Genomic DNA, 25,015 nt, shown 5'->3' on the forward strand with positions numbered 1-25,015 from the left:
TATGAGGTCAGACATGGTATTTCAGTGAAAACTTGGAATTTCTAATCATTTGAGTTGTTTGCTTAGCCTGTGCTTTAAATTTTTAGTTAAAACATTGTATGCCTTTAATGCGATTCTGTGTGATATTTCCATATATGCACATTGAAAAATAACCACACAGAGAGAGCAAGCACAAGACATACAGAGAGAATATAACACTTTCTGTGTCTGGTATATTTCATCCAGTGCCCTCAAATTCCTTCCATTTTGCTGAAAAAAAAATGACAGGATTTCACTCTTCTTTGTGGCTGAAAAATACTTCATTGTGTATATATACACACCACATGTTCATTATCCCTTAAGCTGTTGACTGATACCTAGGATGTCTCATATGTTAGCTATAGAGTAGCATAGTACTTCAGTAAACATGGCTGTGCATGTGTCTGGTGTACTGATTTGTTTCTTTTGGATATATACACAGTAGTGGGATAACCAGTATCATATGGCACATCTACTTTTAGATTTTTTGAGAAGTCTCCATACAACAGTAATGCTGCACTAATTTACATTCCCACAAATATTGTATAAGAGTTCCTCTTTATCCACATCCTCAGCAGCATTTGCTAATTTCTTGGACAATAGCTATTCTAACTGGAGTGAGCTAGAATTCTGTAGTTCTGATGCCTAATGAGATTGAACATTTTCTTCATATATTTATTGGTGAATGAATTTCTTCTTTTGATGAGATTCAGATCATTTGCCATTTTTAATGGGATTACTGGATTTTTTTTTCTGTGAGGTTTTTTTTTAGTTCCTTGTGTACTATGCATATTAACCCTCTGTCAGATTAATCACTAGCCAGAATTTTATTCCATTTTCTAGGTTGCCAATTCACTCTGCTGATTGTCTCCTTTGTGCAGAAGCTCTGTAGATTAGTGTATCTCATTTGTCAGTTTTCACTTTTCTTTCCTACTCTTGTGGTTCTATCCAGAAAAATTACTGCCAGTGGCTTGAGTTTTATTCTAGGAGTTTCAGATCTTAATGTAGGTCTTTGACTCATTTTGAGTTGATTTTATTTTTGAGACAGGGAACCACTATGCAATTCATGATGGCCTTGAACTCATGATCTTATCTTAACCTCCTGAGTGCTAGGATTACAGGCATGCACCACCATGCCCAGCTTGTTAATTTTTATACAGGCTGAGAAACGTGCACCATGTTTCAGTCTTCTACAGTAGTCTATTTTTAAACTTCTTTGTTTTCTAATAAATGTCTTTGATTATAAGTCTATTTCTGAGTGCAATGTTGGCTGCTTCCTACTGGTTTTGATAATTAATGTTGGTATTACCATTAACCTCCAAATAATTGACAATTTTTGTTTTTATTTCCTCTTTAACCCATTAATTTAGAATAGGTTTTAAATATCACAATTTTGGATATTGCCATGGTCTGATTGTGTTTCTCCAGTTCTTATGTTGAAATTTAATCACTACTTTGATGATATTAGAAGGTAGAGCCTTTGGGAGGAAATTAGGTTTTGAAAGCAGAGCCCTTTTGCCTGGGATTAATGTTCTTATTATAAAAGAGGCTCCAGCTGGCTGGCTAGCATGTACCACCTTGTAAGGATGTTACCCATTAAGGTTTCTTTTTGGCTCCTGTCTTTTCCAAGGAGAGATTTTAGCTGAGAGATCCAGATAGTTTAAGAAGATTTTTATTTGGCAAAGCAAAGTGCCCATTCCAAGGAAATATTGGAGTGAGCTGTCCTGAAGAGTGGATAGCAGCCCCTTGGGTTCTGTCTAGTGGATATAAAGAAGTTTCTTAAGGTCCCCTTGTGTGACATCATTGTTAAGTTTTTCCTTTTGGGTGCATTCTTCATTTTACCCCACTCTGTTATGCATGCTCTGGGGTCAAGATGCCCCTGCAGGCCCCCCTTTCCCTCAGGATGTTCACGGGTGGCCATGTATGGTTGGTGGGAAAGTGTCTTGGTACCTCAGTTTCAGATACAGCAGAAAGAACCCAACTGTACCTTTAAGAATGATGAGCCACAACAATGCATCCAAACCACCAGGAGACTCAGTTACCAGGATAAAGCAGCAGTCTCCTTGGTTACCTCACGTCTAGTTCCTTTCTACCCTGCCAGGATGGATCTAACCTCAGAACGGGTGCATGTACAGGACCACCTCCTCATTCCTGCTCATGTTTGCCTAGCTATCTACTCGAACACTGGCACGAGGACAAAGCATCAACTATGTATGAGCCAGGAGCAGGCCCTCGCCAGACATCAAATCTGATACCTTTTGAACTTTTCAGCTACCAGAACTGTGAGAAATGAGTTTCTGATCTCTAGAATCTGCCTACTCTATGCCATTTTTTTATAGCAACATGAACATACTAAGATTGACATTATCTCTTTGCTTTTAAAGCTTATTGCATTATGCTTAATAATACAGCCTATATAACAGAAACATTGAAACCCAGAAAGCTGGGTATGATAGTACACACTTGTAATCTCATCAACTGGGAGGCAGACAGAGGCAAGACACTTACGAATTTAAGGCTAGCCTGGGCTACATAACATGACCCTGTCTCAAATTTTTTTTATTAAGGTGCTTAATTTATGTAAACAATCCATATACATTTGAAAGAACATATGTTTTTACTGGCTACAAAGCCTTTTTACTGTCTACAAAGCCATACACAACACACACACACACACACACACACACACACACACACACACACACACACACAAGCTGTTCATATCATCAAGGTAGTTAATATTGTTAGTCAATACCACCATGTTTTTAATTACTATTACTTTAAAAATTTTTATATACGTTATTTTTTGTGTATGGGTGTTTTGCCTGCATATATATATATATGTGTGTGTGTGTGTGTGTGTGTGTGTGTGTGTGTGTGTGTGTGTGTGTGTGTGTATACTACATGTGTGCATGGTGCCCAAGGAAGCCAGAAGTCAGTGTTGGATTCTCTGGAACTAGAGTTACAGACAGTTGTGAGCTGCTATGTGGGTGCTGGGAATTGAACCTGGGCCCTCTGGGAAAACAGTCAGTGCTCTTAACCTCTGAGCCATCTCTCCAGCCCTTGATCTAGTAGTCTTTCAATTTCTGAAATGCATGTTAAAATCTTTCACTTTGCATTGGGAATTGAAATGTTCTTTTTATAATTATTGTTTCATATATTTGAAGCAAGCTCCTTAGATGCATATAATTTTCTCCTTGCTTTATATCTCACTGAAGAACTAACTGTTCCTTTAATTAATATGGAATTTCCTTCTTTGTCCCCTTAATGCTATTTCATTGGCTAATAACAATGCCTACTTTCTTTTTGTTAGTATTATCTGCATATCACTTTCTGTCCATTTGAATTCTCAATCTTCCCATGTCATTTTATTTTAAATATTAATTTTCTTCTGTACTCACACTAAAACCTCTGTGATTCATTAAGTGGAGTTGGTCTGTTCACACCAAGTTTTGTTACTAATACATATATGTTTCCCATTTATCTTGACTTTGTTTATTATAGAATGAAAAAGGAATTTTTCTTTGCTTAGCTGTTGTTAAATATAGGCATCCAAAAAGCAGGGATTGGAGGACTGGACAGGCGAAGCGTCTGGTTTAAAGTCATGCCTGTCAGTGTGACCCTGGTCACTTGGTGCCTTTAGATGACTACCTTAATGTTAAAAACTGATTCTGACCTGCTGCAAAATCAACTGTTCCAGCATTTCTGGAATAAATGAATACCCTAACTGTCATCATAGATCCCTCATCCAGTGACTGATGGAAGCAGATGCAGAGATCCACGGCAGGGTGCCATGCCGAGCTCCAGGAGTCCAATCGATGAGAGAGAGGAGGGATTCTATGAGCAAGGGACATTGAGACCATGGTGGGAAAAAGTACAGAGACATCTAGCCAAACTAGTGGAAACATATGAACTGTGGACCAGGAGCCCCCATGGTACTGGACCAGGCCCTCTGGATAGGTAAGACAGTTGTTTAGTTTAAAGTGTTTAGGGGACCCCCAGGCAGTGGGATCAGGACCTATCCCATGGCTTTTTGGACCCAGTGCCTATGGTGAGACACTGCACAGCCTTGGTGCAGGGAGAAAGGGACTGGACCTGCCTCAACTGAATGTGCTAGGCTCTGCTGACTCCTGATGGGAGGCCTTGCCTTGGAGGAGGTGGGGATGGGGGGTGGGTTGGGGGAGAAGACTGGGGGTGGGAGGAGGGAGGACAGGGGAATCTGTGGTTGGTATGTAAAATGAATAAAAAACTCTTAATAATAAAAAAAGAAACATGGTATGAAGAAACAAACTCAAGATTTAGGTATTTTTTTTAATTCAGATAATGACAGCTAATCTTTACTGAGTGGTATGGGCCAAGCAGTGTTCTACATCTCACTGCCATCATTCTGAATAGAAAGTAAGTACAATGTGTGGGTGAGGTATCCAGGGCAAGACTGCACACTGCCTGGCATGGGAGGCATTCACTTCCTCTACCTTGGCTGTTGTACAAGTGAACACCAATCTTCCCAAAATACACAATCTTCCCCAAATGCACAAAACAAACTACCAATCCTTACCTGAAGGCTATTTGTTCCTTCATTTAACCAACACCCACCAAGCATCTATTATATACATTGCATTTGTTTCTAGTCTCTTCCCTCAGGGAGCTTATATTCTAGCAAGAAAGGCAGATAATAAACAAAACAACAACAACAAATAAAAATAAACATTTGTAACAGTGCTAAGTTCAGAAGAAAATATTGAAGAATGAACTACAGTGACAAAGGTAAGTGGATAAGGCCACTTTAGGCTGATCAGGTAAGGCTAGTGATATGTGTATCTCTAAGGGCCATAGATGGTATACCTGCATATCTGACTGTACATAGTAAGAAGAGTCAGAGATAGCCTCTCTGCAGAGATACTTGAATATAAGATGTTGATATGTAAAGAGAAACATGCATATGGAAACAGGCATTTTAGACAGAAGTAACAGGCTAGGAGGTAGATTTTGATGTGTTTAAAGAAAAGCAAGAAGATCAGTGTGGTGGGAGAAAATATCAGAGAGATGGTAGTTAGTGGCAACAATAAGCAGTGTCTCCTAAGCCATGGTTTTGAGCTGATTTTGTTCAGAATAAGATACCTTTTTTTTCTTTTGTGTGTTTTTGCTATGGATGTTGGATTTTGTTGTTTTATTATGCTTTTAATCAAGCTAATTTTGCTTTTTACTTTTTTCTTTTCTTTTCTTTTTTTTGCGGTAGGGTATAATGCTGGCATTGAACTCTCAATGCTCCTGCATCAATATCTTGAATGCTGGGATTACAGGCATGTTAGAATCACCCATCTCTCCCTCCCTTTGTCCCCCACTCTGTGTGTCTCTCTCTGTTTCCTCTCTCTGTGTGTCTGTGTGCCTCTCCCTCTCTCCATATGTTTATTTCTAAGCAAATTCTCTACCACTAAGCTCCATTCCTGCCCTTAACTTCCAATCATATAGAAAATTAGAGAGAATCATATAATGAATATTTATTCATCCATCATAAAACTTCATTAATGAACATATAATCTCATTCCACATATACCCTCTACTCTCCTCATGCACATTTAAGTATTAAGCATAGCTCAGCATATCCTTTAATCTATAAATACTTTATTATACATCCCCAGAAATGAGTCTGTGTTTTAAAATATTACCATGATGTGTTGAAGGGATTTATACATTAGAGTGGTGTGGTGTGATGTGTATTTAAAAAATTGCTCTGGCAACTTACAAAGAACAGATTATAGGTACTCATGGGTGGCAATGAAGAGATTGGCAGGGCTCCTACAGTGGTTCAACAGACAGATGGTGGTGGGTAGTCCATGAGTAACACTAGAGATAGAAACAGGCTGGGATAATGTAGATACAAAGGTAACAGTAGTTAGTCCACAAACCTAGGAAACCTTGTAATTACAAAGTTCTAAGAGAGCTTCTGTTCTAAGACCACAGTCCCTTTGTCAGCATCATCTAGATGCTTTCAGGAAAGATGATGGTCCTGGGAGACTCCACCCTGGGATGGACAGGGATGGTTGCTTTGTAGGTCATCCAAACCACTGGGGCTGAGGTGGACAAATATTTGTTGCCTGAGTGTATCTCCACTTCCTAGCTCTGAGGTACACGCAGAGTACTGACCATGATGTCACAACACCAACAGCACTGCCAGGATGGCCAACACAAATAGTTACTCTGATGATCCAGGGTCCTCCCTGCTAGTTAGGCTGCTACAAACCCACTGAGATCAAGGCTTCTGACGGCCTAAGCTAGGGTGCTAGACCAGTCAAGAGCACATAGATATCCCTAGCTGTAGCCAAGGAGGAAAAGTCCAGAGCAGGCTGGAAGAGTGAGGTAGAATGTAAGATGGTGTTGGGGAACAGAACTAGGTTGTAAGATGACATGTGGGGGTGTGGGAAGGGGATGTCAAACATGTCATGTGATTGATGCCAAGAGAATCAATGAGAGGATGGGAAGCTGTGCATACTGCAAGGTGTAAGTGCTTAGGGCTCAGGCTACAACTCATTCAGGGTGTCAGAGGCTAGACCTAGCTATTTGGTTTGAGATTAAGGTGCAGATGGGGGTAGTTGATAGCAGGAACCTGGTCAGACAGAATGAGATGCTGGAAGATACTCTGTTAATCTACCTCTTTCAGGGTCACAGAGGAGGATGTATGTCTGCCAACGCTCTCAGCTCCCCAAAAATCCAGAATGCTCTGAGTTTCTCTGGTAGAAAGGGAACATTGTGGGTCTAGTCTTGTGCATTTGTGATGTGTAGGTGTCGACTGTCCCTGGGGTGTTCTAGCTTACTGTGTTTGAAAGATGAGTAAAATACCTCCCCCATTTCCTCAAGAGATTTTGGTCAATACTATCACAAACTCCTTGGGCTCTGGTGCAGACTTTCCCTTTTACATACAGATTCAGACTCTAGAAATGAGAAAGATGACTTTCTCCCTCCCAGCCATGGGAAGAGGAAGCTGCCTGAGCTCATGCTCCAAGAATATCTCTCTAGAAGCCACAGATTTGGCCAGCACTTCAACTACTGGCAGAGTGGGTTGTCCAGCTGTCTGAGAGGCTCACATTAAGTGCTGACAATGGTAGATTAAAGTGAAAGTCGCTGCCCTACAGCGGGGAAGACAGGAAATGAGTGACTACCAAAGTCAGCAATTTATCTCAAGTCAGCCTAGGTCAGGGCCTCTGGAGGAGTTGTAATAGGCTTTGCACAGAACTCTGGATGATAATGCTGTTGAACAAGATGATGATGGATAGTAATGGTGGTGATGATGATGATGATGGTAGTGTAATGGTTAGTATTTGTTGAATACTTACTGTGTAGCAGACATTATGTTAAGTACTTTATATATATATATATATATATATATATATATATATATATATATATACATATGGAATCTCACTTAAGTATCATAGCCACCATCAAAGGTAATTATTAAACATTTTTGCTGCTTCTTTATTTTTTTATTTATTTATTTTTTGAGATTACAATTTAATTACAACATTTCTCCCCTCTCCTCCCTCCAAAGTCTCTATAGATTCTCCTCACTCTTCTTCAAATTCATGACCTCTTTTTCACTAATTATTGTTTTTAGTATATATATATGTAAATAGATATGTAAATACAACTTATTGAGCCCATGTAATGTTACTTGTAGGTATGTTTTCAGGGCTGACCATTTGGCACAAGGAAAGTCAGAAAAATTAATTGATTTGTCCAAGATTATCAGCTAGTAAGTGGCCGAGGTCAAGTTCAAATGCATTCAGTCTGACCTCAGAGCCTGAGCTCTTAGCTCTCTGCTGGAGGAACCCACTGAGAATATCTAGATTGCTTTCCCCCTTTGGTGACAAAGATGACCAAACATCCCACAATGCAACTCCAGGACTTCCTTCTGCTTGACTTGGGCTTGTGATGGAGGCTCTGGCCCATCCTGGCAAGGAAGGCATGACAATGAGAAAGGCTGTAGAGTGTAGGCTTCTCCGAATCCTTGGATCCTTTTTGACTGGACAAAAGACTCAGAGGAATAGTTCCAGTCCCGCAGAAAACATGATTCTAGTCATATTCCCAAAGGACCCGCTTGATCACATGTCCCACTTCCAATACCTGAGACAGCTCATTGTAGAAGAGGCCAGCTTCTAAAATTGTCTATCAAGTGTATTGTACCTCACAAATTTTCAGCAAGACCATGAAACACCAACACATAGAGGTCAACTGGCCCTACTTTGATCCTTAGTGACACATTATTTAAACATTTTTTCATTGTATATGTTGACTGTGAGTGGTTGCTTTGTAGGTCATCCAAACCACTGGGGCTGAGGTGTATCTCCACCATCAATACAATTTAGTATTAAATAAAGACATTAATGTATAATGAACAAGTTCCCCTTCGTATCCCATTCATGCCTAAACCCCTTAATGCCCTTAGTTCTCCAACATAGTTTTGTTTCTGCTTTCATTTCATGCAAACATGAATGATTTTATGTATCTATATACTATCTAGGAACCACAAATTAGAGAAAGCATGCTAGTTATCTTTCTGAGACTGGTCTACTTTGCCTACTATGATTAACTCCAGTTACATCCATTTCTGCAAATGATGTAACTTTGTTCTTCTTTGTGGTGGAGAAATTCATTACATTTTCCTTATTCATTCCTCTGTTGTTGGGACATCTATGTTGGTTCCATAACTGTCTCCTGTGGACAGTGGTGAAATAAACGTTGATGTAAGTATCTCAGTGATACATTGATGTGTAGCCCCGAGGGAAAGACTTAGGACTGGTACAGCTGGGTCAAATGGTAGTCTAGTTTTAGTTTAGTTTTCTTTTCAAGAAATCTCCCTATTGCTTTCCATAGTGGCTGGACTAATTTATGTGGCACCCAGCAGCATGTAAGAATTTCCTTTAGTCCAGATTCTGCCCAAAATCTGGTGGTATTTGTTTTTAAAGACTGTCTTCCCAACTTGGATGGGGTGGAATCTCAGTGTAGTTTTGACTTGCATATTTTTCTGATGGCTAGTGAGATTGAACGTGTTTTCATGTTTATTGACTATTGGTACTTCATCTGCTGAGAGCTATTCTTTTCATTATCTATACTGGGCTTTTTCTTTGGGGCCATCAACTAGCTCCCAAATCATGACACGGAGACATTGTGTAAGTTCGGCCTTAGCTTAGCTCTTTTCTGGCGAGTTCTTTTAACTTAAATTAACCTGTTTTGCTCTATCTACCCTTTGCCTCAGGGCTTTTTACTTCTCTTTCCTTCTGTGTATCTTACCGTCACTGCCTTTGCTGTGCTGTCTGCTGGTTGGCGGCTGGCTGGCTTCTTGCCCCAGGTCTGTCCCTTCTTCTCTCTTTCTTCTCTTCTCTTTTTGAGCCTAGGCTTCTACCCCTATTTATTCTCTCTGTCTTCAAGCACTGCCTATCTTTTCTCTTGCCTAGCTACTTGCCATTCAGTTCTTTATTAGATCAATCAGGTGCCTTAGGCGGGCAAGGTGAAACAGATGCAACACATTTTTACATAATTAAACACACATCCTTACATTGTTAAATGCAGCATAAACAAGAGTAACACACCTTTACACAGTTAAAGTAATATTCCACAGCATAAACAATGTAATATGTCGTTACCTAGTTAAAATAATATTCCACAACAATTATCCACTTGTTTATTAGGTTGATTTTTTTAGTTCATTGTATAGTCTAGATATTAATACTAGGTCAGGTGTATAGCTAGCAAATAATTGTCTACTATTCTAAAGGTTGTCTCTTCACTTTATTAGCTGTACCTTTTTTGTGAGAAAGCCTTTTTGTAATTTCATGAGGTCTCACTTGTTGAATATTAGTATTATTTACTAAATGAATGTAGTTTTTTTAAGATTTATTTATTTATTATGTATACAGCATGTATGACTGCAGGCCAGAAGAGGGCGCCAGATCTCATTACAGATGGTTGTGAGCCACCATGTGGGTGCTGGGAATTGAACTCAGGACCTCTGGAAGAGCAGTCAGTGCTCTTAACCTCTGAGCCATCTCTCCAGCCCATGAATGTAGTTTTATTTGGTAGGCCTTGCCCATGCCTGTATCTTAAGTTCTTTTCCCTTTATCATATACAAAGTTTCATGAATTGTATTAACACTTTTGACACATTTAGAGTTTACTTAATTTTAACATTTATTTACCCTCACCCCATGTATTTGTGGTGGTGGTGGTGGTGGTGGTGGTGGTGGTGGTGGTGGTGTGTACCATGGTACATACAGAAATGCCAGAGGGCAATTGATGGGAGATGCTTCTCTTCTTTTACCATGTATACCTGAGTCCTGGTCCCAGGTATTGGACTTGGGTCACTAGGCTTGACAGCAAGTACCTTTACTCCCTGAGCCATTTCACTGGCCCCGGAACTGGTGTACAGGGCAAGAGATAGAGATCTAGTTTCATTTTTCCATATATGGCTATCCAGTTTTCCTAGTACCAGTTGTGGAAGAGGCTGTCTTTTCTTTACTGTGTATGTTTGGCATCTTTGTAAATAAGTCATATGGCTGTAGTTGGGTGGGTTTATAAATGGGTCCTCTACTCTGTCCCATCAATGGATGTGTTTTTGTGCCAATACCATGCTATTTTTGTTGCTATGACTCTGTAGCATAACTTGAGTTGAGGTATGGTGATACAACCAGCATTGTTGTTTCCCCCCCCAGGATTGCTTTGATTATTCAGATTATTTTGTACTTCTACATGAATTTTATGTTTTCTTTTTATTTTGGTGAAGAATAGCATTGAAATTGAAACATTTTATTTTATTAAACCGGGTGGCACAAACCCATTTTCAGGCAATTACGTAATGTATTTCAAGTATGTTCTCATTCCCTAATGCCCTCCCCTTCCTTCCTCCTTCCTCCTTCCTCCTTCCATTGGTACCCACTGTTCTCCTAGACAGTTTTACATCTACTTTCATGTCATCCATGCACGTATGACTTTATGTATGTATATAGAATCCAGGACCTACAGATGATTGAAAACATGCAATATTTGTCTTTCTGAGAGTGACTTCATTTGTTTAACATGTCTATCTCCAGCTGTATCCATTTTTCTATAAAGAACATGACTTTATGTTTCACCACAGCTGAAAAATTCTCTATTGTATAAGATGAACTATAAATGGCCAGTAACCATATAGATAATGTTCAACCTCATTAACCATGAGAGATATGCACATTAAAACTACACTGAAGTCCTATCTCACCCCAGTAAGAAAAGCAGTCATTAAGAAAACAGAAAATGTTGGTCAGGATGTAGACAAAAAAGAATCCTTATATCCTGCTAGTTGAAATGTTAATTAGTTCAGCTACTATGGAAATCAGTATGGAGGTTCCTCAACAAACTAAAAATAGGCATTGAAATTCTGATGGATGCTGCATTGAGTATGTAGGCTGGTTTTGGCAATATAGTCATTTTTACAATAATAATTCTTCCAAACTATGAACATGACGGGTCTTCAAGTTTGTTCTTTAGTGTTTTAAAGTTTTCATTGTAGAGGCCTTTCACTTATTTACTTATGTTTATCCCTATGTTCTTAAATTTATAGTATTTTTATTTTTTTAAGTTATAATCACATCATTTCCTTTCTTCCTTTTCCTCCCTTCAGGCCCACTCATGTACCCCCTTTCCATCTCTCAAATTCATGGCCTCTTTTTAAAAAATTGTATACATCCCCACACCTGAAGCATACATGCAACCTGATCAGTCTGTAAAATGTTACCTGTATACATATGATCTCAGGGCTGACCATTTGGTATCAGTTAACCAACTGTGAGCTAGTTCCTCAGGAACAATGTCTCTCCCACTCTCAGCATTCCTCAGTTGATCACAGTTCTTTGTCTAGGGTTGAGGCTCCATGAGACTGACCTCTTCCATGTTAGCATGTCCATTGGGTCATCATTGTGCAGGCAGCCATGCTGGTGAGACAGAAAACTTTCTTCTCCTCTCTGGCTCTTCCAATCTTTCTGCCCCTTCTTTTGCAATATCCCATAGACTAAGGTGCAAAAATTGTGTTGTAGATGTGTCATTTGGGACAGGGCACCATACAATCTCTTGTTCTCTGCACTTTGATCTGTTGTGGTCTTCTGTAATGGTCTCTGTTTCAAAGAGAAGTTTCTTCAATGAGAAGTGAGAATTACACTTATCTGTGAGTATAAGGATAAATATTTAGAATGCAGTTAGGGATTATGTGTTTAGTAAAGTGGTGACTCTACATTCTCCTCCAAGATCCATGACTTCACTAGTCCCAGGTTGCTGGACATGTTTCCAATACTAGGAATGGTGTTTGTTGAGTGGGCCTCAAGTTGAATTAGTGATCAATAGTTGCATGCATACCTTGATGATATTCCTACAGTTAAAAACAGCAATTGTGGGTGGGATTATTTTTCTGATTTCTTTCTCAGCATGTTGATTATTGGTATATAGCATGACTGCTGATTTTTTTTATTAATTCTGTGTCCTGCCAACTCCACAGAAGTGTTTATCAGCTCTATGAGTTTTCTGGTTGTGTCTTTAAGGTCTCTTATGTGTAAAATTATATCATAAACAAATAGAGATAGCCGAACTTCTTTCTTTCCTCTTTGCATCCCTATATTCCCTTATATTGTCACTAATACTTCAAATAGTATGTTGGATAAGAGTGGATACAGTGGAAATGTTTGTCTTGTTCTTGATTTTTAATGAAAATGTTTTGTGTTTTCTCCCATTTAGTATGTTAGATAGAAGTTTGTTATATGCAATCTTTATTAGGTTGATGTATGTTCCTTCCATTCCTTGTTTTTACAGGGCTTTTATCATTAGAGACTTTTGGCTTTTATCAAAAGCCCTTCTACATCTATTGAGATAATCATATAGTTTCTATCCTTGAGTCCATTTATGTGCTATAATTACCTTAATTGATTTGCATACACTGGACCATCCCTGTGGCTCTGGAAAGGACAGATCACTTCAATAGCAATTTGTGTACTCTATTTCATTTTTCCTCCAAGAACCCATAACAATGAGTTATAAGTACTATTAGTGCGATTTTGCTGACTATGCATACAGAATAGTCAATATTTTACCCTCTCTTAAAGAAGTACCTTAAGTTTTGCTTTCAAACTATAAGAGTTAAGGTATTTTACAGCTATATCACAAGGTGGTTCAATCTTCCATATAACTATTCTTTTTTTCTTTTGAGAGTCTGACTAGGTAATCCAGTCCATCCTCACACTTGAGATTTTCTTGGCTCTGCCTCCAAATTCTAAGATTACAAGCATGCCCACAATTTCTGGCTTTTCATGTGATTTTTTAAACTCCTTTTTTTGAGACAGGGTCTTGCTATGTAGCCCAAGTTGGCCTTAAAGTCACTATGTAGTCCAAGTTAGCCTCAAACTTGTGATTATCCTGTCTAGGTCTCCTGAGTACTGTGCCCCGCTTTATATACAACTATCATTCTGGAAGTTAATGTAGCTACATACAGGAATGGTCATTTTATGGGTATATATGGGAATATTCTTTATTCCTCACTTCCACCTTGATGTTTCCCATAGATTCTCTAACTTGTTTAGCATTCTGTAGTCTAGCTCCTGCTAGTTAAGCCCATAACACTGTTGCATGTACTCTTAGTGACCTTGATCTTGGCAGGCATATGAGACAGTTTATATGTTGTCTCTAATGATTTGGTATACTAGTCAAAGACACAGCCTATCTGTTGCTAGATCATAATGACTCCTGGGGGTGGGGGTAGGGGTGAGGTGTGGTGTCAACAACACAGACACCCAGACACCAGGAGTCAGTTGAAAGCAAACAGAAAATTCATTTATTCAATAATAGGATAGGCCTTCTATACGCTTCTCCCAGCATCCAAGCTGTGTCCCAATCTGGTAGCATTGCGTGGTCATCCCTCATTGGCTAGTCATGATCAGGAACTCTGACAGTGATCAAGAACTCTGACAGTGCCTGTTGCTAGGCCCTGTTGCTAGACTCCGCATTATCAGGAACTCTGACAGCAACAAGGAACTCCGACAGCACCTGTTGCTAGGCCCTCAGGCAGACTCCAAGTTTGCTCATAAGGAATTACATTATGTGCATGCCTTGGCAACTGGTTTGAGCCAATTTCCTCGACCCTATGGGCCTGTCCTACTACAACCTATCAAAGATCCTAGCACTACCTAGAATAAAACAAGGATCAGTATAATTGTGCCTGTGCTGAGATTTTGATTAGGCACACACTGATGTACAATGTCCCTACTATCACTAGGACAGCATAGTAATCATAAACTTACCAATCATTATTGACTTTCCTCCTTCACATATGGTTCTTCTCTACACCCTTTAGTATTAGGTGTGGTCATGTGACTTACTGTGGCTCATGAAAAAAGGAGCAGAAATGGCACAAGGTCACTTCTGGGTGGAAACTGAGTCAGCTTCTTCTTTCACAGTGCCACAGTCATAGAAAACAGATTGAGTTGGAGGCACTGTGGATTTTGAATTCAGGTGATGATTATGTTCAGAGATTCAACCAACTTGGAGTGGGCAAGTGACACTAGCAAGAAATAAACAGTTTTTGTTCTAAACACTAAATTTGAGGCTTACTTGTTACTGAAACACTTCTTAACCTATTTTGATGGATAGACAACAATTCTCCTTCTCAGAGATAAAAACTTAGTAAATCAGCAAACATACAGATAATGCCTTAAGATTTCAGCTTCCCTTGTCCTTCCCATTACCCACTAATCTCAAATTAAAATTGAAAAGACTAGGAAAATCAAAGTATGGCTCCAGAATAGTAAATATAAGAAAACATTTTCTGTTTTACTTAACTCCAGACTCTTGGCATTAACCCAGGACAACTCAGAGTGTTATTCATAAACCTAGACCTAAGAGACATTTGGGAATATGAGAGGGTGGCAAGTAGAGAACAGTCTTCCATTTCTCTTTGATGACACTGTCCCTTGAAATCAGTTTCAATTACTCATAGGCCATGCAGCCAGCAGCCAATACTGGTGCTATTTGCACTTTAGCTCTTATTTTATCTCTTTTAGCTCCAGCCATCTTCTATTTTGATTTTGTCTCTCATTTCCTACTTTTTCCTTACTCTTTGCATTTGATAATTGCCTGTGCCACTCAGCTACTGACTGGCCTTTTGAAGGAACCCACTGCAGCCTTCACTAATGGATCAAATGAAACAGATACTTTGGGCCATTTGATCATCAGAGCTGCCCTATGTCTCTTGCTACAACCCATAGATTGACTTTTCTAGCCTTCTTGGACCAAGAGGAAAGAGAGAGGCTAGATAACATTCTCAGTTACTTGTCAAATACCACTCTACAAAGGCCTCAGTCTGGGAAACCCTGATGTCATCTCTGCCAGGATCACCTCTGAGCTAACCAAATTGTATACCTTGAAACCCCAAATTCTTTTCAAGAGATCGAACCTGCGAATCAGCTTCCAAAGCTTTCTAGAAGTCACTTGACTCCTTTTTATTTGGTTAGATATAGAGGTTTGGAACTTACCTTGTTTTTATAGGCTTTTTACGTGATCTGAACAACCAAGGTGGCTTTTCCGTAGAGGCAACGCTTCTGCTCCTGCACTTATTTTTCTAGGAAGCAAACTAGAGTCAGCAGAAGCTCTGCAGGAGCCTGGCAGGATGGCACAGTGGGGAAAGGGGCCTGAAGACCTGATTTGATGAAATACCTGTGTGGAAGGAGAGAACTGACTTCTACAGACTGTCCTCTGACCTTTTATACACAGGTTGTGGCAAGTGTGATGCCTGCACACACACACACACACACACACACACACACACACACACACACACACACACACACACACACACACACACCCCATAAATGAATAAACAAATGAATAAATAAACCAGTGAATAAATAAACAAGCAAAGAAAAATCTCCACAGGGTGAGAATAAGAATTTCACTGAGCTGCATCTATAGCTCACTGGTTTAACACTTGTTTCTTATCTTAGGTTCAATTACTAGTACTACCAAAAAAAAAAAAGAAAGAATTACCTACTTCAGGACTGCTTGAGACATTCAGAAGGCACTAGATAGTCACTGTCTTCAAGGATTGAGCTCTTCTTAGTGTTGCAGATCATTTGATTGTGAATCCTTCTTCTTTTGAGATATTTTGGTCCCAAAGACACTGGAGGAGCTATGTGACATGGTAAGAGTTTGTTATTGGACAGATGCTTACACAGTGAAGGTATCAGAAGATGCTTATACAGTGGTGTACTTCTTATCAGAATAGCTCCCAAACACTCAAAGAATTGGAAGAGAAAGCTTTTGTTCTACTAGAAGGCCATGGTCACCCACCCTGGGATAGCTTACAAATACCTCTGCTATTATGCTGCATTAGCAAGCCACTGCGCTCCATTCTGGGCACCAGCACTGATTTCCCAGGATTTCTTGTGTCCATAAATCTAGCTTGCACCTCATAAGGCAACATGATAGTTTATGGTTCTAGAAGGCCATAGGACTGCTGAAGTCTCACTGAGATCACTGGAGATTTTTCTGCAGGAGATGCATATCTTGTGATCCATGTGGAGCCTGACTCCCTCCCAGTGCCACAGGGCCACATAGTGTGGATGCTCTCTCCATGGTAGATAATAACCTGGAGCAAGGGATAAAATATACCATGTTGGTCAGTTATTATAATAACCCAGTTATTATCTATGCCAAATATTGCTGCCTTGTCAAGAAGGAGTCTCAATTTCATCTCCCTGGGCACATTAGGCTATCTACCACCCACAACCTGCAACTGGACGAGTCAAAGAATTGGATCACAGAAGGATACTGCTTGTTCTGCACACTGTCATACCTCCAGAACACGAAATTTGTGTCTCAGAATTCCTTGTCCAGATCATACCTTGGCCTTCTGATTAATTGTATGTTTCACTCAGGCTTCCCCTAGAGGTACAGACCACCCAGGACAACCTAGCTTGAGATAATACAGTGGGAAATTTCACTAGGTTTACGGCAGCAGGCATCAAACCCTGGCGATGGGGCTTGAGGTTTGTAGCAGCTTCATGAAAAATCTTGAAGGACAGCCCCCTATAACACAGGGTGAGCTATGACTTCTTGAGAAACACCCATTGTGCTCTACCCTCAACTGGGCACATCCTCTGGCCATAGGCTATGCCTGTTACCTTCCTGGAAATGGTCACTTAAATAATGTGCAAAGAGTTGGTTGGTAGTAATTCAAGATGGGGATCAAAGCAAACCTCTTCTAACTCTCTAAAAAGCATATGCTTTTGTGGAGACCCACAGAGAAGCTCTGTTAATTCCTTTAATTTTTTATTTTGTTTTATTTAAATTTTGTTTTGCTTATCTAGTTTTATTTTTTCATGTAATATATTTTGATCATGTTCTTGCCCTTCTCCCAGCTCCTCCACATCTCCCTATTTACTCAACTTTATGTTCTATCTCAAAAAACCCCAAGAAAAACAACCAAACAGAGAAAACAAAATCAAAACAGACAACAAATCCCAATAACCAAAAATACCCAAACAAAGTAAAATGTTCACAAAAACAGACAAACAAGCATGGATGGAGTCCATTTTGTGTTGGCCAACTCCTCTTAGACATGGGCCCTGCCCTGGAATGTGGTTGATATAGCCAGTGACACTTGGTTAGGAGCGGGACTTGGTGTCCATTTCACCTTTTCAGTGCTGAGATTTTTATAAATTAATCAATTAATTTTACATCCCAACCACAGTGTTCCCTCCCTCTTCTCCTCTCAGTCCGCACCACCACCTCTCATGTGCTTTCCCTGCTCCCCAACCCACTCCACTCCTATTCAGAAATGGGTAGACCTCCCACGAATAGCGACAAAACACGGCATATCAAGTTGTAGAAAGACTAAGCATCTCCCTATGAATTATAGCTGGGGACAAGGCAACCCTGTATGAGAAGTAGGATCCCAAAAGCCAGTAAAAGAGTCAGAGAAAGTCTCTGTTCCCTCTGTTAGGAGTCCCACAAGAAGACCAAGCTACACAACTTTAACATATATGCAGAGGGCCTAGGTCAGTTCCAGGCAGGCTCCCTGGTTGTTGGTTCAGTCTCTATGAGCGCCTATGAACCCAGGTTAGTTGATTGTGTGGGTTTTCTTGTGATGTCCTTGACCCCTCTTTTTCCTACAATTCTTCTTCCCTCTCTTCTGCAGGATTCCCTGAGCTTGGCCTAATATTTAGCTGTGGGTCTCTCCATCTGTTTCCATCAGTTACTGGATGAAGCCTCTCTGATGACAACTGGGGTAGGCACCGATCTATGAGTATAGCAGAATATCATTAAGCATCATTATGTTGATAATTTTTTTGTCCAGTTGTGTTCAGTTCTATCCTAGGTCTCAGGGCCATCCAAACTCTGGATTCTGGCCCTCCAGGCAGTGTCAGGGGCCAGCTCACTCTCATAGCATGGGTCTCAGGGTGGGCCAGTCATTGGTTGGCCATTTCCATAATCTCTGTGTCACCCTTACCCCAGCACATCTCATAGACCAGTTCAGCTGTTAAAAACTATGACACCATGAAATTCTAGGAAAAATGGATAGAACTAGAAAAAAAATCATCCTGAATGAGGCAACCCAGACCCAGAAAGACAAACATGGTATGCACTCACTTATAAGTGGATATTAACTGTAAGGTAAAGGATAACAATCTACAATCCATAGCCCCAGAGAGGCTAGGTAACAAGGAAGGCTCAAGGGGGAAGCATGGATCTCCCTGGGAAGGGGAAATAGAAGAGATTTCGTGGGTGGGCTGGGGGCGGGTAAGGATGGGGACATGAGGGATCAAGTGGGGGTGGGGTGGGAGGAGAGCACTGAAAGAGCCTACTGGAGAGGAGGTCATTTCAGGGTCAGGTAGAAACCTGGTACAAGGGAATCTCCCAGGAATCTACAAGGATGACCCCAGCTAAGACTCCTAGCAATAGGGGATATATAGCCTGACCTGGCCATCTCTTGTGACCAGGCAAGACTACCAGTGGAGGGACTGGGACCCCAACCCAGCCACATAACCTTCGACCTACAGTGCTGAAGTTTTTATCTGGTTTGAACTTGTGTAGGTCTTGTGCCCACAGAGAAACTTTGTTCATTCTTAAGAAACACAAACTAAGAAGGGCAGTTTGATTGGACAAAAATACTTACAGAATTATGGGTTCGCTCTGCAGCCTCAACATTCTTCGGTGTCATTAAATTGAGAATTCTAGGTATGAGGACAACGTGAGAGGCATTTTCTTACTTCCCATCCCTTATCGTGAAGTTCCTCCTCTAGACTTCTCTAGAGTTAAAGCCTAAAGACCTCATGGTCCACCCAAAATTGGAATTGATCCGTCTTTATTCTTTCTTCCCACAAAATAAGAGCTCAGAGTACTCATGGGAGGCAAGTTGGGGAGTGTGCTAAGATAGCATACATGTAGACTATGATGCTTGATGAGAGATTCATTCTGCCCTACAGTTAAGGTACACTGCTATTTGCTATTTTTCATGTTATGTCATGTCTTTCTTTTTAAAAGTGTGTGTGTGTGTGTGTGTGTGTGTGTGATAGAATTCTTTTATGTAAACCACGCTGACTTCGAACTCACTGTGTAGCTTATACTGGCCTCAAATTCATAGTGATTCTTCTGTTTTGCCTTCTGAGTGCTAACTAGGATTACAGGCTTGCACTACCATGCCCAACTCACTTTGCTATTTCTATATGCTTTATCTTTTCTCTCTGTTCTTTCTCTACTACTTTCTTTCTCATTAAATGTATATTTTCTAGTATATCATTAGGAGTCTTTGTTTTGTTAGTCAATTTTTACAAAGGTTTATTTTTTATGTGTATGTGGGATTTGCCTGTATGTATTTTTATGCATCACACATGTGCCTGGTTCCCAGGGAGGTCAGAAGAGGGCATCAGATCTCTGGAACTGGAGTTGTGGATAGTTGTGAGCTACCATGTGGGTGATGTGGGTGTTGGGAACCAAGCTCAGGCCCACTGGAAGAGCAGTTAGTGCTCTTAACCACTGAGCCATTTCTCTTGTCCCATATATATATATATATATATATATATATATATATATATATATATATATTCATTTTTAAAGGAAGAATCTCATTATCTTGCCAGGCTGGTCTCAAACCCCTTTTCTTAGATTTTAGATTTTTTTCTTAGATTTTAGATTTTCTTAGATTTTATTGCTGAAGAGACATGATGACCATGGCAACTCTTATAAAGGAAAACATTGAGTTGGGGTTATAGTCATGGTGGGGAGCTTGGCAGCATGGAGGCAGACATGGTGCTGGAGAAGAAGCTGAGAGTTCTACATAGGTATCTGCAAGCATCAGAAGGAAACTGTTACCACACTGTGTGTAGCTTGAACATCTGAGACCTCAAAGTCCACTCTCAGTGACACACTTCCTCCAAAAAGGCCACATCTACTCCAACAAGGCCACACTTCCCAATAGTGCCATTTCCAATGAGCCTATAGGGCCACTTTCATTCAAACTACCACATTCCACTCCCTGGCCCCCATAGGCTTATAACTATATCATAATGCAAAATTAATTTTTAAAATCAAAATCAAAAGACAGATCACATACTTCTAACACACAATGGCATAGGATATACATTACCATTTCAAAAGGGAGGAAAGGGAGTATAGTGAGAAAAAACTGGACCAAAGCAAGACTAAAAATTCAGATGGACAAACTCCAAACTCTGCATCTCCATGTCTGATGTCAAAGCAATCTTCAAATCTCCAACTCCTTTCAGCTTTTTTGACTGCAACAATTTTTTCTCTTGGACTGGCTCCACTCCCTGGTAGCAGCTCTCCTCAGCAGGTATCCCATAGCTCTTGCATCTTCAACATCTTGGGGTCTCCAAGGCAACCTAGGCTTCACCTTCAGAGCTCTATATAATGGCCTCTCTAGGCCTCTATGCAGGGTCACCCCTGACATACACCTGGCCTCACAGTGGCTTTCCCTAGTTGTGGAGGGAGATTCCATAACCTCTTTATTGTATCCTTGATTTTAAAGCCAGAACAATGTGACTGAAGCTGCCAACTTCTGCTGCTTGCTGGAGCTGTAACACACCCCTTCATTCAGTTACATCTTCACCAGCTTTCTGTTTTTCATGGTTTTCTTCACTGCCTAAGCTTCATTGTCCTTGAGCTCGATCTGTAGAACAGACTGGCCTGAGATCCACCTGCCATTGTCTCTGGAGTGCTGGGATTAAAGGTGTGCCCCACCACATCTGACTCCAAGCTTTTCTTTAGTTCCTTTTCACAAGTTGGAAGCTTAACTGGGTAGGATCTTGCCCTGAGGTCACCACTCCCTTTATTCCATTTCTTAATTTGTTTATTTCCTTGAACACAAGACTTAGCTCCATTCCACTTCCTGGTGCTCCTTTTCTCCTAAATTGTACATTTTGTATTTTTCCTTACCAGCTTACTCCTTTTCATTATAGACATGAGCTGGAGAAGGAGCTGAGAGTTCTACATCTTGATCTGCAGGAATCAGGATGAGACAGTGAGCCACTAGACCTGGTTTGAGCTTCTGAGATCACACTCCTGGTCTCAAGGAATCCTTCTACATCAGCCTCCCAAGTAAGGAGACTGCAGGCATGAGTCACTGTGTTTCACTGCATTTATTTTTTGAACCAGTTAAGAAAAAGAATGGAGTAAAATGATATTTTATACCATTTTTATATTTATCTATGTAATTGCCAGTGCTTTTTATTTCTGTGTATGGATCCAAGTTACCATCTAATTTGCTTTCTTTTCAGCTTGAAGGACTCCTTTCAGAATATCTTGTAATGTAGTTCTGCTGGCAATGAATTCTTTCAGTCTTTGTTTAATCTGGAGATATCTTTATCTCATGTTTTTAAGATATAATTTTGGATATAGATTCCTTAGTTTATGGTCTTCTTCTTCTTGCAACACATTGAATAGTGTATTACACTGTTCCTTGGATTTCTTTATGATGAGAAGTCAGGCACTCCCTTGTATATGATAAGTCACTTCTCTCTTGACTCTATCAAAATTCTGTTTTGCTTATGGAGAGAAATTTAGGAAGTCACCTAACATCAACCTCTGGTCTTCATGTGCACACATGTACACATGTACATGCACCCACATCTACATATATATACACACATGTGCACTGCTACAGTCTCACATGTATACACACAAACATTTCTCTTTAACTTTCATGAGTTGACTATTGTAAACCTTTGTTTGAATCTCTGAGTTTCTTGGCATTCATTGTAGATTGGTGAAAATTTTTTATTTCTTCAAAATCTTTGATCCTTTCTCTTTCTCCTTTACTTCCAGGACTTTCATTTTGTACATGCTGTCCTGCAGATCTCTTAGGCTATATTAAGTTTCTTCATTTTTTCTCTTTCTGCTTCCTAAACTAAAGGCTCTCACTGCTAACTCAAATGTGCTATTCATCCCCTTTATAGAATTATTCATTTATTTTAACTTTCAAGTCCAGAATCTCTGTTTTGTTCATTTTTCAAGTCATTTCTATGTCTCCATTAATATCCTCTATTTGGTGAGACATTGGTCTTTTAATTATTCAGAGATGGTTTGTATTTCCCTTTGACTATATTTATTATATTTGATTTAAAGTCTCTGTCTAGTGAGTGTTATTTTTCATGTGCTCACACCTTATTTTCATGTTTCTTTATGTGCCTGATACCTTTTAAAAATTAAACCGATAACATGATTTGCTACAGCAAGTCTGGTATCAGATCTGCCTTCAGAGTTTGTTTTCCTGTAGTTAGGTTTGTCATTGTTGTTGAAGTTTTTGTTTTAGCTATTTTGCATAATGAGCTTCCCATGTCAGATCTTCAGCTTTTGTATTCCCAGTGTTCTGTAGTCAGTGAATTTACTAACTTTTAAACTTTTTATTTTCAAACTTAATTTCCTAGATGTTCTAGTTTAAGTCCTGGTGCTATGATAAAATACTCTGGTGGGCTGAATAAAGATGGCCTCCATAGACTCATATATTTGAACACTTAGTAATCAAGGAGTGGCACTACTTGGGAGGAATTGGGAGATGTGGCCTTGTTGGAGTAGGTATGCCTTGTTGGAGGAAGTTTGTCACTGAGAGTGGGCTTTGAGGTTTCAAAAGCCCAATCCAGACCCAGTGTCTCTCTCTTCCTGCTGCCTATGGATCCAGTTGTAGAGCTCTCAGCTCCTTCTCCAGCACCATGTCTGCCTACATACTGCCACACTTACCACAATGATGAAAATGGACTAGACCTCTGAAACTTCAAGCAAGCCCCAATTTAATGTTTTCTTTTTATAAGAGTTGCTGTGGTCATGGTGTCTCTTTATAACAATAGAACACTGACTAAGACAAATACCATGGCCAAAAACAACTCAGAGAGGGAAAGGTTTATTTGGCTTGTAGGTTACAGTCCATCACTGAGGGATTCTGGGGAAGGAACTCAGGGGGGAACCTGGGGAGGAAAGAACTAAAGCAGAGATCATGGAGGAATGCTGCTTACTGACTTGCTCACAGACTCATGTTCAGCTAATTTTCTTATACAGCCTGGTCTACCTACCCAGAGATACTACCACTCACAGGGGTCTCAGCCCTCCCACATCAATTAGCAATCAAGAAAACGCTCTACAGACATACCCACAGGCCAATCTGATGGAAGCAACTCCTTAACTGAGATCTCCCTTCTCAGATATGTCTAAATTTGTGTCAAGTTGATGAAAATTAACCAGTAAATTAAACATCACACTTCAGTCAGTATGATTTCATGGTCATCTAATGATGAGTCAGAATTCTTTAAATGCCTTGACTGCTTGTAAAGAGAACCTGTGTATGGAGGCATGCCTTCAAATTACAGGTAATTTACAAGTCAGCCTTAGCTTTCACTTTCTGCTTGCTGAGGCCAGCTGGAATTAGGTGAATGAAGGCTTTTCCCCTAGTCCCTCTGGACGTATGTAGAGCCTTCTAAATCCTTAAGAATATGTTGAACTTTTCCAAAGTTCCCTGTGGCCCTCTATTTTAAAAGGCTTTCCTTTTAAGTTTTTGACCAGGGTTGTGTTTTCCATAACTGAAATCATAGACTTAGGTAGCAGCACAATTACCAGAAGATTGATATTTTTATGTTACAACCATGGGGATAAGACTTTGTTCACAGAGCTGAGTTAAGTCAAGTAACTGCAATACCCTGGGACTGGAGATTTTTTTCTAGGGAACTGATAGTTAAATGAAAAAGTATAAGCATGCTAGGCTAGTACTCTGCCAGTGAACTCTATCCTCAACCCCCACATTATTTTTAATTAATACATAATATTATCTAGAATATTGTACTATGGTTAATGTCACTATTTTGATAAGCATTAGCTTCCAAAAATTTAGAAACTAAAGAATAATTTTACTCATCTTTGTATATATGCAAATAGAATGAAATTCTAAGTTCAAATTCTAGGTACACACTGACTTTTAAAGGGTATTGCTAAATGATTTTACAAAATAACTATTCAAATTTACTTTATAAACAACAGCATATTGATGTATAATTTTCCTATATACTTTCTAACACCTGATATTATCAATCTTTTAATTTATGCCCATCTGATGAATACAGTATTTCACAATATTATTTTAATTTTCATTTCCTTGATTACCAGTGAAATTAATTTTAAATGTTTATTGCATTTTGTTTCTTATTTTTACACACTCTTTGATTAATTTATATTTTTCTTATTGACAGTTGTGTTTATTTTGGATTTGGATTTCATTTTGTGTTATACACATTGTAAACCTACCAAGTTCACTTAGAGCTGCCTGTATGTGCATGGATATGGGACCAACTACTGGAGCATGGCTATCTTCTCAGGAGCTGCATTTCTGAAGAAAAGTGACTCTCCCTCTCCCAGTAACCGTCAACTGCCAATGGCTACTCCAGGGGTTCTACTCCAAAGAACCCCTCCAAAATCCAGGCATTTTG

The 25,015-nt window shown here is 39.7% G+C and overlaps 1 long non-coding RNA gene across 1 annotated transcript; it reads right to left on the reverse strand.

Moving 5' to 3' along the window:
• Window positions 1-10,931: 10,931 nt before the first annotated feature.
• Window positions 10,932-17,137, reverse strand: LOC128114996 (uncharacterized). Its single transcript, XR_008219954.1, has 4 exons — window positions 16,398-17,137; window positions 16,078-16,215; window positions 15,563-15,743; window positions 10,932-12,163 (listed from the first exon to the last, which is right to left on the reverse strand). It is a non-coding gene; the product is annotated as an uncharacterized LOC128114996 (long non-coding RNA).
• Window positions 17,138-25,015: the final 7,878 nt, after the last annotated feature.

Source organism: Peromyscus californicus, unplaced genomic scaffold (genome assembly GCF_007827085.1).
Source record: "Peromyscus californicus insignis strain IS unplaced genomic scaffold, ASM782708v3 Scaffold_10__1_contigs__length_136768540, whole genome shotgun sequence".
Lineage (NCBI taxonomy): Eukaryota > Metazoa > Chordata > Mammalia > Rodentia > Cricetidae > Peromyscus > Peromyscus californicus.